The sequence below is a fragment of the Rhodnius prolixus genome, unplaced genomic scaffold (genome assembly GCF_049639745.1).
Source record: "Rhodnius prolixus isolate KJV_2025 unplaced genomic scaffold, Rpr scaffold_3, whole genome shotgun sequence".
Lineage (NCBI taxonomy): Eukaryota > Metazoa > Arthropoda > Insecta > Hemiptera > Reduviidae > Rhodnius > Rhodnius prolixus.
In genome coordinates, this window is record NW_027411603.1 from 30,071,798 (window position 1) to 30,089,644 (window position 17,847).

Below are 17,847 nucleotides of genomic sequence, written 5' to 3' on the forward strand. Positions count from 1 at the left end.
AGAAATCCAAATTTAATTTGTAAATTTTTTTCGGTGCTTCCAGAAGCGAGATACAGGCACCAACTTCATTTTTACAAATGGGGAGGTGCGGTTTTTATTTAAGAAATAGATTCCTCTATTTTTTTTTTAAGAAAAATTTACTTGAACGGTTTTTTACTGTGAGCGATATTTTACAAGTTATGAATGAAAACATGATTCTTGTAAGAAATTTCAAAATGATAATATTATAACGGTTTTTTGATTGAATAAGAAGAAAAGTACTATTTTATTATAAATTTTACTCCTCATTAATATTACAGATCATGCTTGAAATGGCCTCCACCATTAGAGATGCATAGACATGCTCTTTCCTGCCAATTGTCCCTTACTGCCAAAGAAGTAGATTTAGAAATGCTTTTAGATAAGCAGAAATAAGGAAAGAAAGAACAAAGTTATGAATAATCACCTTGTTTTTCAGGTATCCCCAAAGGAAATAGTCCGTAGGTGTCAAGTCCGGTGAGAGAGGTGGTCACCGAATCGTCCCCCGAGACGATATAACACGCCCATCAAATTGCCTATCGAGATATCACTTTACATGCCGGGCTTGACACCTATGGACTATTTCCTTTGAGGATACCCGAAAAACAAGGTGATTATTCATAACTTTGTTCTTTCTTTTCTTATTTCTGCTTACCTAAAAGCATTTCTAAATCTAGGTGTATCATAATCAAGCCGGGAATGCATCTGTAGATGAACTAAAGCAGAGAATAATAGATGCCTGTAACTCGGTTAAAGCCGAATCTATTTCTTTGGCAGTAAGGGACAATTGGCAGGAAAGAGTATGTCTATGCGTCTCTAATGGTGGAGGCCATTTTGTGGTTGATCTCTAATATTAATGAGGAGTAAAATTTATAATAAAATAGTAATAATATCATTTTGAAATTTCTTATAAGAATCATGTTTTCATTCATAACTTCTAAAATATCGCTCACAGATAAAAACCGTTCGAGTAAATTTTTCTTAAAAAAAATAGAGGAATCTATTTCTGAAATAAAAACCGTACCTTCCCATTTGAAAAAATGAAGTTGGTGCCTGTAAATAATAAAGTAAATTTGGATTCATAACAAAAAAAACTAAGGGAACACGTATTTTTTAGTTTTTTTTCTAGCTATCTTAGTTTCCGAGAAAAAGTCGTTATCCATATGGCTTGGGACACCCTGTGTAGGACAAAGTTGGAAGTTTTTTCCAATGTAACTAAGAGACAAAAATTTAGTTTAAAATTGTTTAATAAGATTTAATATATGTTGACTCTAAAAGAGGATAGAGATTTTGCTAAATTACTTGTTCCTTTTTAGTAAAATTGCCTAATTATGTGTCTATTTCCCAATTTTCCGGCAAGTGGTGAACCAAAAACGCACCAACAAACAGAAACTAATTATTAAACATTCCTGCGACATATCCGAATTCATTTTAAGATAAATTTCATTTGTGAACTACATGAAGTGTCAGTAGATAGTAGTGAGCTGATTCTGGCTAAAACCTTGCTGATTATCACGGTTTGTTTACAAATCTGTTTTTAGTTGTGTTGACTTTTAAATACAGATAGAGTTCTCCCCTCATATTTACAAACATTACACACACCACTTCAGAAGAATTTCAATTTAACGAATACTGGACCTCCCCTCCCTTCTAAGAGCATTAAAAGGAAGTTATTATTTAATTAAATTTACGCCATATTCCGGAAGGTAATGGGAAATATAACTAATTAGGCGAACCTGATCGTTACAACTAACTACTGCAGCCGTTACCATTATCTCTAATTGTTGTAACACGCTACGATTGCACATTTCCTTTGTTTTCTTCTTGACAGTTACTGAATTTTTTAAGAGGGTTGGGTAACATCAGATAACGTTTTGATATAAACCATTATTTTCCTTTCCAAACAAGTTGTTTCTTTATATTAAATCTCCTTAACAAAAACTTACAGTTTAAAATGTTAAGTATAAGGGTTGATTAAACGCCAAAAGGTACACAAATCAGCAAGTACCCAACATTTCATTCAAGCTTAGTTGATATAATTTAAGTAATTTTGCTGCATTAACTTTTCCTTCACATTTTTTAGAATTTATTAGATGTCACAGACCCTTATGCTGGCCAGTTCGTTCATAATATTATTTGGTTATAATTATGATAAAATGTATATTATATCTTCGTTTTTAAATAGGTACTTTATTTTAACTCTATTCCAAATTATTCTTCTGATTTATCTTTAATATGCCCTTTATTCTGAAGTTGTCACATCTTATACATGCATGTTAAAGTAGAAAAAGACAAAGTTAGAGTCGGCTACTGTTTAAATTTGAATCACGGAGGATTTAAAACAATATTTCAGACTTGAATTCGTCTTACCGAAATATTCGTGAGCACAAATAACACACAGTTAATAACAAGTAGATTATTCAACAACAATTATTCATTTCTCAATTGTAATTTAATTTTACTTACAGTAAAATACTGGAATAATTAGCTGTCCTAAAAGTATGCAATACTTATTTATTTTATATTACATAACCTATATATAACATTGTGAGAAGAACAGCTACATTGAGAGTGTGATTGAAGAAAACTATATTATTTGCGATAAAGCCAGATAATTATTACCTATTATTATAAACGTTTGACTACTACATAAAATAACAATTACTTTAATCGAAGAATAAACTTAAACAGACGATTTTTATTAAAAATAAAATAATCGAAATCATTGATGTATGTTGGTGTAAGCATTTTTTTAAAAAAGTTTTTAAATTTTGTAGCCTCGTATTTTTTTTTATTTTTTATAACGTTTTCTTTTTAACCTGTAATTAATAGTTTGATTATTATAGATTAATAGATATTACAGTCAATCTACAGTGCTACTTGAACAAATTTTTTGTAGATGAAAATGGCCAGCATAAGGGTCTGTGACATCTAATAAATTCTAAAAAATGTGAAGGAAAAGTTAATGCAGCAAAATTACTTAAATTATATCAACTAAGCTTGAATGAAATGTTGGGTACTTGCTGATTTGTGTACCTTTTGGCGTTTAATCAACCCTTATACTTAACATTTTAAACTGTAAGTTTTTGTTAAGGAGATTTTTGTACCTTTTGGAAAGATTTTCATTTTTGTCTTTTTTGCTAAGTTACATATCTGCTTTACTGTTTTTTTTAAATTTGGAATAAGCAATTCTATCATTATAACCTGATAAGGTGTTAAGTAGGAACCGTAACTACCACTGGAGAGATCTTTTTAAAGAATGATTATAGTTGCGGTCCCCAAACCATCCTCAATAACAATTTTTTTGAGGAAGCCTTTTTATATAAAATAGGAAGGTATTTGTACGTAAAAAGCAAATTTAAACTGCGATTTCAGACCTTCCTTTTAAGAGGAGTAAGAAAAATAAACGGGCGATTACAGTACTTCTCCCTAAAAGGCAAAGAGGCAAAGATTTTGAATCGAACGACAATTCATTAATGTAAATAGTTTCACCCATTGATAATTTTAACGATTTCAGTACTTCCTCTTAGTAGGTGTAAGAGCATGATGGCACTTCACAGCCATGTAGAGGAGCTTTAATCACTTCTTCGTGCTAAATTTTATCAAAATCGGACAAAGCGTTATAGAAATATTGGTAATAATAGTTTTAGAAACGGCCTTACTTGGGTGGGGCAAACTCCCCTCCATATAAGGCGTAGCGACGAGACTTTTAAAGTGCAAATCTGTACAAAATTTCGATTCGAATGACACTTCATTCATGAAAATCAGTTCACTTGTCGATAATTTGAAACGATTGCTATACTTCCCCTTAACTAGTGTAAGAGCAGATCGCCGCTTTAATGTTACGTAGGGGAGCCCTAACTCTATCATCCTACCAAATTTTATCAAAATCGGGCTAAGATTTACAGAGTAATTAGTAATAATAATTTTGAAGGGGCCTTACATACAGGGGGCTAACTCCTCTCTAATTCGGTGTACAGCGTCGAGACCCCCAAAAGGCACATCTACATAAAATTCCGAATCGAATGTCACCTCATTCATGAAAATCGGTTCTTGCGTTTAGGCGCTACGTAGTTTACAAAAAAGGTAACAACAACAAGAAGAAGAAGAAGAAGAACAAGAACAACAACAATTTCTGAAAATGCCGTTTTTGCTCATTTTCGGCGACTTTTTTCTCGAAATCTATTAGGTCTGGGGGGTTGCAAAAAAATTACAGTTATAAAGGAGGGTTTGCCCTATATTTTAAAGAAAATTTGGGAATTTTATCTTTTATAGAAAAAGAGAAAAAAATTGTCAAAGTTGGGTGTTTTTTAACGTTACGCTTTTTCGTGCACTTTTTGACGATCAATCCTTATACAACTGTCCTACCGGACAGTTTTAATGTGTAATATAATTTTAATGTCCTACCGGACAGTTTTAATGTGTAATATAACAAGAACTTTCAATTTTTAATGAAGGGAACATATTTTTTTTTAATTAGAGCCCTTGAACTGTTAGGCTCGTTTCTGCTTTCTCATTGTGTAATAAAATAAAACAGGAAAAGTCACGATTCAATTTTATTGTAACAGATGATTAAGTTATTTAACTTATAAATTATACTTTCGATTCCGATCCACTTATCGCTACACGAACTCTTCAAACGCACATCAACCACTAACAGGACTGGCTTTTCAAGTGGCGAATCAAAACTAACGTTACGAAGTCAAAATATATAGTATTTACTCTAAGACAAAAATCCTACCTCCCATCATCTTGAACCAAACTGTGGACAAAGTACGCTACCTTATACTACACCTAGACAAACGGTTGACATGGAATCCCCATACTGGACTGAAAAGACAAGAAACTAACCAACGCTACAAACTTCTCGCCAGACTACTTGACAAACGTTCGAAACTTAACCTACATAACAAAAGACTCTTATATCTACTGTTACTGCGACCTATTTGGTCATACGCCATCGAAGTATGGGGATCGACTAAGTGTTACCAACTCTCTACGCCTTCAGGCATTACAGTCAAAAATAACTTCGAAAACTTCTTAACGCTTCATTCTATGTATCTAACCTCACCATACATAATGACCTCAACATCCATTTCATTACAGATCTTGCTAACCACTCGTTTCTTAAAATTTCATTCCTCTACAGCAGCTCATCCTAACCCTCTCATAGAACACCTATCTTCCTCCACATTACCAGACAAATCCTCCAAGGAGATTGAAGAGAAGATGGCCCCGCGATCTACTCTCCTCATAACAATATACAGTCGACTCTCGATAAATCGAAATCCAAAGGACTACAAGAAAAATTCGAATTATCGAGACTTCGAATTATCAAGAAGTTTGAATTATCAAGAAGGGGGAAAAAAATTCGAATTATTAAGAGTTATTATTATGTATATATGTATGTACATACGTATATTGAAAATACGTACATATGAGCTTACCTAAGTTTTAGACATATAGCCTCGAGTAAAAAAGTAAAAATAATGAAAACGACAAAAAAGAACAAAAAAATTACATATGTATTAACATTTCAATAAATAATAATATACATATGTACCTAATTAAAAAAATGAAGAACAGTTTTTTCTTTCAATGTGGCTTGACTTAGTCAGTGACTTAGAATTGTAGAAAGCGCTGATGGTGGAATATTGAAAGTTTTGGCGATATCTTCTTTTTTTCGAACCACTTTCCACGGCCGCGATACTGTTTTCTTTGTGGGACACAGTAAGGGAGACGTACTTCCCATCGTGACAAACTAAGAAAGAGAATTGGAAAGTTAAACTGGACTGGAAGGAGGAAAACATTACGCAGGAAATGGATAATAAGCGGAAAATGAGAAGTAAACATTACATTAACCACTACTAGGGAAAATTCTAATTATAAAGAGGGGCATGCGGCCTCGTTCGAATTATAGAGCCTTCTCTCCCCCTATTGTTAAGAAAAAGATTTCGAGTTATCGAGCGCATATAAATACACTGAATTTTTTCGATTTACCGAAGTTAGTAGCTGTAGAGTTCGAATTATCGAGAGTCGACTGTAGTGATCGGTTCACGTTAATGGAGTGTCGCCCATTGGGTGCCTTCTCCAATCTTCAATCAAGACACTATATTACATCGCATTTGCTTGTTGCAACAACCGTTGCAGTCGCAAATTCATAAAAAAATTGAAAAAAAAAAATATATACTTATAATTATATACTATTGAATTAATGAATTTGGAAATTTAGTTTTAGATTTGATTCTCTGTAGGCACCTAAGCGAAATATCTTATTTTTAGTTACTGTGATTTTTTTTTAAATTTTTATTGAGTTATAGTAGGTTACAAGTTAATTTGTAAATACCAGCTTTTCGTACGTAAGAAATTCAAAAAGCTTCATTTTCGTTGACATCTCGTTTACGGATATAATTTTTTTGGAACACCACAGATCTTATCTAGAATTTTTTTTTTTAAAAAAATGACATATTCTGAAGAAAGAAAGTAAAGTGATTGCCTACTTTTTCTGGCAGGCTTTACGTCCAACTACCAATTAGGTGTCATGGACGGAGGCAACTAGCAAACATACTTTACTGTAAATTTCTTTTATTAACCATTAAATAAAATCCAAGGCCTCTAGACCGGGAATCGAACCCTGTACCATAATACATACTCGTATTAGCTTTACAGGTCTCGCCTCTAACCGCTCGGCTACCGTGGCGCCTCATTTTTGGAAATACGAGGGGGTACCCAAAAATAACCGGAATTGCGTTGCCGCGCATGGAGCTTATGTAGTACGCATTTCTGCCGCTAGACGTGTATAGCGCAATTCCTTGCCAGTTCAGTCCTGCCTGTGTTGTCTGCCTGGCTTGTTCTGTTCATCTGCAGTGATTGTTTTTACCAGCGCTGTTTTGTTCTTTTTTCGTTTTTTATGATGGCAAGTTTAAGTGAACAACGTGCAGCTCTGAAATTTTGTTTTCTACTCGGCAAAAATGCTGCTGAAAGTGTTTTAATGTTGAAAACAGCTTACAAAGATGACGCTATGGGAAAAACTCAAGTATACGAGTGGTTTACTCGGTTTAAAAATGGCGACATGTCGACTGATGACAAACCTCGTTCTGGACGTCCATCAACTGCCCGAATCGACGAAAATGTTGAAAAAATTCGAGAGCTGGTGTTCACAGACCGTCGACAGACAATTGATCAACTGTCAGATAGTAGTGGGTTATCTTGGAGCTCGGTTCAGCGAATTTTAACGGAAGATTTGGGGATGAAAAGGGTTGCTGCCAAGTTTGTTCCTCGAGTTCTGACTGACAATCAAAAAGAACATCGAGTTGAAACATGTCGTGCTTTGAAACAACATCTTGAAACTGATCCAGACTTTCTGTCAAAGGTCATTTCTGGTGATGAGTCATGGTGCTATGGTTATGACCCAGAAACAAAGCAACAGTCGAGCCAATGGAAGACTGACGTCTTCACCCCGACCAAAAAAATGTCGTCAAGTCAAGTCAAACATCAAAACAATGCTGATTTGCTTTTTTAATGCCAAAGGCGTAGTCCATTCAGAGTTTGTCCCCCCAGGTCAGACCGTCAATCAAACCTTGTATTTGGAAGTTTTGAAAAGATTGCGCAATAGTGTTCGCCAAAAAAGACCCGATTTGTGGCAAACAGGAGACTGGTTCTTCCACCACGACAATGCACCTGCACACACAGCCATCTCTGTTACACAGTTTTTGGCTAAAAATGGCATGGTTCCGCTGCCCCACGCACCTTACTCGCCTGACCTGGCTCCGTGCGACTTTTTCTTATTTCCACGCATGAAAAAGGGCATGAAAGGTCACCGATTTGACAACATTGAAGAGGTCAAGAAAAAAACGAAGAAGGAGCTGTCAGCCATTTCTAAAGATGACTACAAAAAATGTTTCGAACAGTGGAAGCACCGGTGGGACAAATGTATTAGTTGTAATGGAGAGTATTTTGAAGGGGATAAGGTTGTTCTGTAAAAAATTTGTAAATAAATAGCTTTTAAAAAATAATTCCGGTTTTTTTTGGGTACCCCCTCGTATATAGTTAGATATATAACTTTTGCTTGAAACTTAGGAAAGTTCTTCTAAAGGCAGTTTTGGGGGATATAACTTGAAACACATTTTCTGAGACAAATGATTGAAACAAAAGTTGTAAATTTACATGTCTACAGTAACTGTACAGAGTTAAAAAAAAATCGAAGGAGAAAGTTTTGATTACATTTCAAAATCAAAAATTATTCATTACAAGAAACTTTCAGATAGTCGATCTTCAAATTTGGATTTCTTTTTTTTTAAAAAAAATTATTTGTTAAGTTACGAGTACAGCAGCGCTAGATAAGCCATAAGTAACAATGACAATAACTGGCACCACCACAAACTCACTAATTGAGGGAAGAAGTTACCCAGTGATAACACTCCCTAAGTCGTCACCCAGGATTAGCTACTCTCTTCAGAAGAGAGAAAATCGCGAGACTACTGGCGTTTTAATCGTCTAAGAGGATGATCTGGATGGTGATGAGATGATAAATGGCGGACAAGAGGATTCAGAGTGCAAGTTCTGATGAAAACTTTTATAGCAAGTTCGTGCAACCTGGACCTACAAACGGGAATTTCCAGATCTGTGTGGATAGTTAGATTTGAAACGTAAAATGGAGCGATAACGATAGTGAGGAGAATTTTAGACTGAAGCGATTGAAATCGTTAAAGATTGGAGCATTTCGTTGAACCCCACAGTTCAATACCGTACGTCAAGAAGGGTTTTAGTATAGAATTGTAAATCAGTCGTTTGTTATTAAGTGAAAGTTTTGAACGTTGGAAATTTATTATTATTATGACCTTTATTTAACTAAATACAATTATACAAATGTAACAAGAACAAAAGGTATACAGCATGGCAAATGCCGTCTGCTGGAGTTGCTGCTTATAGAAAACAAAAAATTAATAAATTCAGATAAATGAATGACCAAGATATTTATGTCAATATTATTGATACATTAATAAGAACGAAGAAAGAAAGAGCGAGAGAAAACAAAACAAACAAACAAAGAAACAGTAAACAATTACAAAATGAAAAATAAAAGATACTCAGAGAACAAGAATAAAAAGTAAGTTGTTCAAAAAGGTTACCAATTCTTCTCTGGAAAAATAAACTAAACATACATATATACCATATATAAAAGAAATTGAGGTGCTTTATTCTACAGTCCTAGGCCTAGTTACCTAGAAGAATTACATTTGTATTCGATATTCCAGATAAAAAATTAGATAAACAGAAGAAATCATCTTGTCATTTCGAAGGATTTAAATGTACTAAAACTATTAACATATCAAAATTTTGCTTACTAAAAGATATTACCACTCTTTTATTGACTCTTACAAAACCTTTTTCTAAGATATTAGAACGTATACAAATTAATATCCCCCCATTAGACGCCTAGATTTAGATGATTTAATTGCAGGTATCCCCATTAATTTATAATTTTTCAAAGATTGTGAAAAATAACTGAAACTATCCTTTAAAAGATAAGATTTAAATAAACAAAATACTTGGTGATTAGTGAGAGAATTCATAAAATAAGAGTCGGCTACTTTACCTTTTAAGCCTGCAACATTATAAGATAATATTACTGTAATTACTAAAAGTAGATTTGAAGTTTGTAGAAGAATACCAACATGTAGACCTATCTCAGGATGATCGCACAATCGGAATAGATGGTAATACCGGTGGAGGATCAAGTGCAGTGGTGGTAGGTTGTTGCCTGAAGTAATCCCTAGGAAGGTTATTCTTAGTTACGGCAGAAATAAAACCGCTAAGATCCAGGCCAGTAATTTCACGTAATCTTTGAGGACCATCCTGATTTTTATAGCACAGACCAATCATTTGACACCATGACCCTCTACAATTAAGTTATCGCTTCTCAGAGATACTTTAAGAGTTTTGCCAAGTCTAGACAACTCCTTACGTACTAACAAGGGTTTCATTCTTTTCTTTCTGGTCGTATCCGGGAGGTCTTGATGTAGAGCAAAACCAGTATTATTTAGGTTCTTTGAGGCGGCAAGAATAGCTAGTTTATCATGAAAATGACTAAAAGTCACCAATAAAGGAGGGTTCGAAGTTTGTCGATTGCCCAAAGCAAATGCATGAATATTTTCGACGTTAATTTTCACATGAAGAAGCTCTTCACAAAATTTTGAAACATTTTCAAAATAACTACTAGTCGACTTGAAAGCGTTTATAACACCCCTGAATACCAAATTGTTTCGACGAGCTTTTTTGTCTAATTCTTCTAAAAGTTTTTCATTTCTACTGTTTGCTTCTTTTAAAGTTGGAAATTTAGTTTTTGTTTTTGATTCTTTGTAGTCACCTAAGCGAAATATCATATTTTAATTAAATGTAAGTTTATTTTTTATCGAGTTGGTAGGTTACGAGTTAATTTGTAAATACCAGTTTTTTCGTACCTAGAGAAATTCAAAAACCTACATTTTCGTTGACATCTCGTAATCAAAAATTTACACGATTCAGTCAGTATCTTCTCTGCTCAGAGTTAGAAAAAGTAAAAACTTTATTTAACAAAATACTCATTCCAAATTTTTCTTAGTCATTATTATAAATAGAATGGAGTCGTTAAAAATAACGTATAAAGTTCTATCTTTATTTAGTTGCGTGATAATGCTCTAAAATATGGGTGATAAATTGAGCAAACTTTATTTAAGAAAAACAAAACCGAAAATAAGTCAGGGACACCAGACTCCCTTAATAATGATCGATTATTTTGGGACAACAGATCTTATTGAATTATAAAATAAAAATAAGAAAATGTCTTGAATTAAAAATAAAAATAAAAAAAAATACCGTCACATAATTCCTTTGGCTCATTGTTCCCTCACCCGCCACTTTTTTGAAGGACAAACTTGTGCACTGTAGTCACTTCCAGTGTTGCACACTTCACTTGGGCAAATATTCTATAGACACATTTTGACTAAATTATCACCTTCGTATCAATTCTTGAATTATTTTCTCAAATTATCATTGTAATTATCGAACATAATTAAATTGCCTTTATTATTTGATTGAGATAATTGATTGAGAAGTACTTTTTAAAGGAGAAGTAAAGTTTGGTGTGTACACTATCGATTTCTCTTGCTGCGATTTCCCAATCGAATTCAGCGGTGTAGCTTCCCATTATTAGCTTGCCCACAATGGAAAAAAAGAAAATATTTCTTTTATTAAACTTTTGTGAACTTTATTTCAGCATTAAATTGATGCTTTGATAAAAAATAAATAAATAAAAATATAATGTTTTAGAATTACGTACTCCGCAAATAAGTCTCAACGTGCTTTTCACTGCATCATGCACTTATTTAATCGCCTACTTCAGTTCTGATTGCTGATTAATCAGTAATCTAAACAGAGACAACTTCCGACTACCTCCAGGGCGGTCGCCGTAGGGATGGTGCACGCATTAATCAAAGTATAATTTTGAAATGTAAAACTCGGCGGGGCTCCTGTCCACCTGTCCTCTTCAAAAGCAATCTCTTCCTTGTACAGATCTGGTGCGCTACCTTGGGCTCTGCTTAGACAAACGACTCACGTGGAACCAACATTCTAGACTTAAAAGGACAAGCAATGACAAAACGTGCGAAACTGCTTTACAGACTACTTGGACGGCGCTCCCATATAGCCCATTGAACTCAAACGCTTAATGTACAACACTATTCTCAAACCTATGTGGACATACAGGACTAGAGCTGTGAGGTTCAGCCAAACCTACAAACATACGGACTGTACAAACATTTCAGTCTAAACTCCTCCGACAGATAGCTGACGCTCCTTTTTACGGTGACTGACCGTACTCTTCACTACGACCTCAACATTCCCTTTACATACCAACTCGCCAAGACGAAATACCAAAAATTCCATACTACTCTCTCTACTAGCTCTAATCCTCTTGTACTGTCTCTCGCCTCCTCTGACATCCCTAATAATTCCTCGCAGTCTGAAGACCTAAACGTCATCCTACTCCTGTAGAGAATGCTACCGCTGGGTAGTTTCTCTCCTCCTGCTCTCCTCCCGCACCAGTTCATCACTCTCTCCTCCTCACATTCTCCTCTCTCCTATAGAGAGTGCTACCGCTGGGTAGTTTCTCTCCTCCTGCTCTCCTCCCGCACCAGTTCTCACTCTCTCCTCCTCACATTCTCCTCTCTCCTATAGAGAGTGCTACCGCTGGGTAGTTTCTCTCCTCCTGCTCTCCTCCCGCACCAGTTCATCACTCTCTCCTCCTCACATTCTCCTCTCTCCTATAGAGAGTGCTACCGCTGGGTAGTTTCTCTCCTCCCGCACCAGTTCATCACTCTCTCCTCCTCACATTCTCCTCTCTCCTATAGAGAGTGCTACCGCTGGGTAGTTTCTCTCCTTCTGCTCTCCTCCCGCACCAGTTCATCACTCTCTCCTCCTCACATTCTCCTCTCTCCTATAGAGAGTGCTACCGCTGGGTAGTTTCTCTCCTCCTGCTCACCTCCCGCACCAGTTCATCACTCTCTCCATATTTACTTATTGTATACAATGTATACAGATTGTAAATTACAAAATAAATTTTTAAAAAAGAAATGTAAAACTCGAATTTTGAATGCAATTTATTATGTTCAACGTTCAGTCAGGAAATTTGTTCGTGTTTGTATTGTTTTCTTGCTTTATTGTTTTTACGTTTTTGATCTGGCCAAGTGAAAAATTAAGTTTAGATCTTACTGAATAATTTTATATTTGTGTATGTAAGAAATTTTAGCTTTTAATTAAAAAGAAAATTTAATGGGCATTATGAAAATTTCCAAAAACAGTTTCGTATTATAAAAAAATTTCCTGTAATCTACTTCAGAAGTTTAAGAATTGTTTATCTTTAATTCTCAGCTAAATTAAAATTTAATTCCCACATCTTCGACATTATGACATTTTATACACATTATGCAGTTAATTTTAATATTCAAAATAGTAATTTTGGAGAAATTTTACTGATTTAAAATTAATGATTGATTAAAATTGATGATGGCTAGAGCTAACGCAGGCTACATTCAACACGCTACTGCTTTTACTGTTCAGTTTATAAAAACCATTCATTATAATTAAGTCCACACTAAAAGGAAGTCTACCATAATCTCTCGCAAAAACGAATTTACATAGGAAAATGTATCAAATAATGGTTATTGATAGATCTACGTGCTTGAAGGGTAAATATAAAATTTAGAGTAAAATGTAGCAGCTAATTTCCAGTAAATTTCAAAAAAATTGACACATGCTTCAAATTGAAACAAAAACTTCGAACTAAAAATATTATTTAATTTACCTTAATAGTAATAATAATAATAATAATAATAATAATGTGTGATTATTAAATAATGATTCAAAATAATACAAAACATAATGAACAGAAAACTAAGAAAAGCAACACAATGCATGGACATTATGTCCGTCTGCAGAGGTTGACCTCTTTTACAAAAATACAAACATATATTTTTTTAATCTTTTATTGGAATTTACCACTGCAACAGTTGTTGCAACAAGCAAATATGGTAAAAGAGAAAAGAAATAACAGGAAATCACGAGTGGAGAAGGCACCCAGTGGTGTCACTCCAATAACGTGCTTTGCTCTCACGATAAGAGTAGATCACGAGGCCATCTTCTCTTCAATCTCCTTAGAGGATTACCACCTGGTAATGTGGAGAAAGATAGGTGTTCTATGAGAGAGGTAGGATGAGCTGCTGTAGAGGAATGAAATTTGAGAAAACGAGTGTTAGCAAGATCTGTAATGAAAGGAATTTTGAGGTCATTATGGATATTGAGGTTAGATACATAGAACGGAGCGTTAAGAAGTTTTCGAAGTATTTTTGACTGTAATGCCTGGAGGCGTAGTGAGTTGGAACGCTTAGGCGATCCCCATACTTCGATGCCGTATGACCAAATAGGTCGCAATAACAGTAGATATAAGAGTCTTTTGTTATGTAGGTTGAAGTTAGATGTTTGTCAAGTAGTCTGGCGAGAAGTTTGTAGCGTTGGTTAGTTTCTTGTCTTTTCAGTCTAGTATGGGGATTCCATGTCAACCGTTTGTCTAGGTGCAGTCCAAGGTGGCTTACCTTGTCCACAGCTGGTATAGGAGTTTGGTTCAAGATGACAGGAGGTAGGATTTTCCGTCTGAGAGTAAATACTATAAACTTTGACTTCGTAACGTTGGTTTTGATTCTCTATTTGAAATATTACTTATTATAATTATTTCATTTAGAAATTTATAATTTTTATAAATAAGGTAATATTAATTAATAATGTCTAAAAATTAACGTTCTGGTGACTCAAAGTTATGAAACATAAAAGCCTTGCCCCCAATGACTAATGGAGTTGCAACAGTTATCACAATTGTTTAAATAATCAACCACTTACAGAACATTAAAATGAATAATAGAAGAATTATATGAAAATATAATAAGTAACGCAGCTATATATATTTCCATTAATTGATAATTTTTGTCGGGCAAACAGTAAGACAGATCCACCTGCAGATGTTTTGCTGCCCTCTGCAACACATGTTACCAAGACAAAAGACTACCACCTGGCAGGTTACTTAACTGGGTACAGCAGGTGTTCCTTGACAATACTAGCTTACTAATCTCATATTTTTTGCATATGGTAAATATCTGCAGAATTACACATTTCCGTTAAATGAGTTCAACTTCCTTTCTGGCTTTCTCATCTGAATCTTCATCAAAGATTGATACTTCTAGTATACGAGAAAAAGTGGTATTTTAAGCCATCCACTTGTGCGCAGTATGGATAAAAGACGTCTTTTATTTACATGTAAAATGAATAAGATTGAATAGTCAGTTGATGAATACGTGATGCCTAGTTAGGTCAAGTAACTCAATGGTCTAAAAATAAGCAATTCACTAACATTAATTGGTCTTTAAAGTGGTCTTTTAGAGAATTTTTCGATTATAATGCGAACTAATGTAAAAAAGAATTACCTAAAAAAAATATTACAATAATTATTTCATTTTGTTTTAAAGAGCCCTCCAGTGGCGTATTTTGAAAGCTTATCTGACAAGGCTATGCTGATAGGGAGTCTTGGAAGTAATAAATTTATTTTCTATTACCCCCACTTATTACAAATTGCCTACCAAAACAATTATATCATTAACGATTACTTTTCAAATGTAGCAGCAAGATTGTGTGTATTAATAGAGGTTGCGTCAATTAGATAAAACGCTAGGTCAATGGAAAATATAGCAGATAAACTCCAAATATTTTAAGTAACAATATTTGTTTTTTTTATTTATTTTGTAATTTACAATCTGTATATGTATATTTACAATAAGTAAATATGGAGAGAGTGATGAACTGGTGCGGGAGGAGAGCAGGAGGAGAGAAACTACCCAGCGGTAGCATTCTCTACAGGAGTAGGATGACGTTTAGGTCTTCAGACTGCGAGGAAGTATTAGGGATGTCACAGGAGGCGAGAGACAATACAAGAGGATTAGAGCTAGTCGAGAGAGTAGTATGGAATTTTTGGTATTTCGTCTTGGCGAGTTGGTCTGTAAAGGGAATGTTGAGGTCGTAGTGAAGAGTACGGTCAGTCACCGTAGAAAGGAGCGTCAACTATCTGTCGGAGGAGTTTTGACTGAAATATCTGCACTGTCCGTATGTTTGTAGGTTTGGCTGAACCTCACAGCTCTAGTCCTGTATGTCCACATAGGTTTGAGAATAGTACTGTATATCAAGCGTTTGAGTTCTATTGGCAATTTGGAGCGTCGTCCAAGAAGTCTGTAAAGCAGTTTCGCACGTTTTGTCATTGCTTGTCCTTTTAAGTCTAGTATGTGGGTTCCACGTGAGTCGTTTGTCTATGTAGAGCCCAAGGTAGCGCACCAGATCAGTACAAGGAAGAGATTGCTTTTGAAGAGGACAGGTGGACAGGAGCCCCGCCAGAGAGTAAAACGTGGCATGCTGGCATTTCTGTGGGTTCATTTTAGTCCTCCACTTCTTTGCCCAGGATTCTATTTTTTGTAAGTGTGTCTGTAACTTGTATGAAGCTGATGAAGGATGTGTGGCTAACATGGCTGTGTCGTCTGCAATATGTACAGAGTAGTGTAGAGGGTTGTACAGGTATGTCTGATGTGTATACTGTGTACACACAAGTAACAATATAAATTTTAAACTTAAATATAAATTAACTTAAATTTATTTTTCTAAATTATATCTAAATACTTAGTATTCGGAGGTTGGTCTAGTGGTGAAGAGAGTGGCTTTGTGAGTGGGAGATCCCCGGTTCGAATCCCGCGTATGGCTACTTTTTATTTGTTAAGAAAAATTTGTTTATACAATACTTAAGTATGAGCTTCCGCCCCCGCCCACGTCACCTAATTGGTAGTTGGACGATAAGCCCCGCCCGGAAAAATAGGCGATTACTTTACTTTACTTACATAGTATTCACCCATAATTATAAACAAAAGAAAATGCTCCCTTCCCTTTATCTCAATAATATTTCAATTAATACTGAAAATCAAATACAATCCACAAACACTTTAGCTTTCTAACCTCGAACTCGATTACTTGGCAAACATTGTCAAGATAGTCCGCAATACGAGTACTATCATGCGGAATTGAACTTTACGGAACTATAAGACGATCCAATCTCCAAATCCACTCTAAACCATATGGTGCAAAATCCTGAGAACCATTACCAATGCTCCTTTCTATGTATCGAACCGTACATTTCACTCCCACCTAAGTATCCCATATATCCCAAATCTAGCCAAATTCCTTCACAAAAAATAAATAAATTAAAGTAAAATAAAAATTCATTCAAAACTACCTCATCATTTCAACATTTTTGACAAATTTCTATTAGTACTACTTCTAAAACTTTATTATTTTGAAACAAAACATCAACGGACATCAATAATTAATTTGCAAGGTATTATGTAAATTATTTTTCATCATACGGCCAACAGTACATCAACTCTTGTGTACAATTTCAGGCCTTTAGACTTCCAAAAAGCTGTGCCACGCAAGCTTGAAGAAAGTCACGGCTGCAGTTCAAGGGAAAGTGACGGCAGAGAATCCCAGTTCACCGAAAGGAGGGCAACTGTACAGGAAATGATAGAGTAAGCTTTAAATGGATCAGCTGATGTGGCGGATAGCTAATTTGTTTCACTTAAATTGCTCATATTATCACATTAAATAAAATCCAAGGCTAAAAACTGGGAATCGAACCACAATACTCTTTTATATACTATTACATAAGATATATCTAACATATTTTTTGTAAAAATTACATGCACCTAATGCAATGGAATATAAAGTATAAATGCTTAGAAAGTTAAGAATGAAGTTTATATCTATAAATAAAGTTGTTATCCAAAAGCTAATGAATCATACGCTCGAATTTAAATAATCTCAAGCTAAGAATAAAGTTACGCCAAGAAGGCGGGGATTAAAGAAGCTATTTGAAACTTTTTGCGAAGAATATTCACAAGTTTGTATCTGTCGTGTTACAGAATTCACTAGACAGAGATTTAGGGAAGAAAGCTTGCAATTTAAAGTAGTAAAAACTTGCCTTTAATTTTGCATAAATTATATTTATTAGGAATATTCTTGAAAAACAAAATGGTTTAAATAAATTACAGGACTGATTCAAAAGGATTCTTAATAATAATAATAATAACAATTAGGGAAGGAATTAGCTATGCGATTAGCGTATTTGATTCTAACGCGGAGGTCCCGGGTTCGAAGCCAGCTGCTGACCCTTAGATTTTCTCTTCCTAGGAGCTTCTTACAGCTCACTGT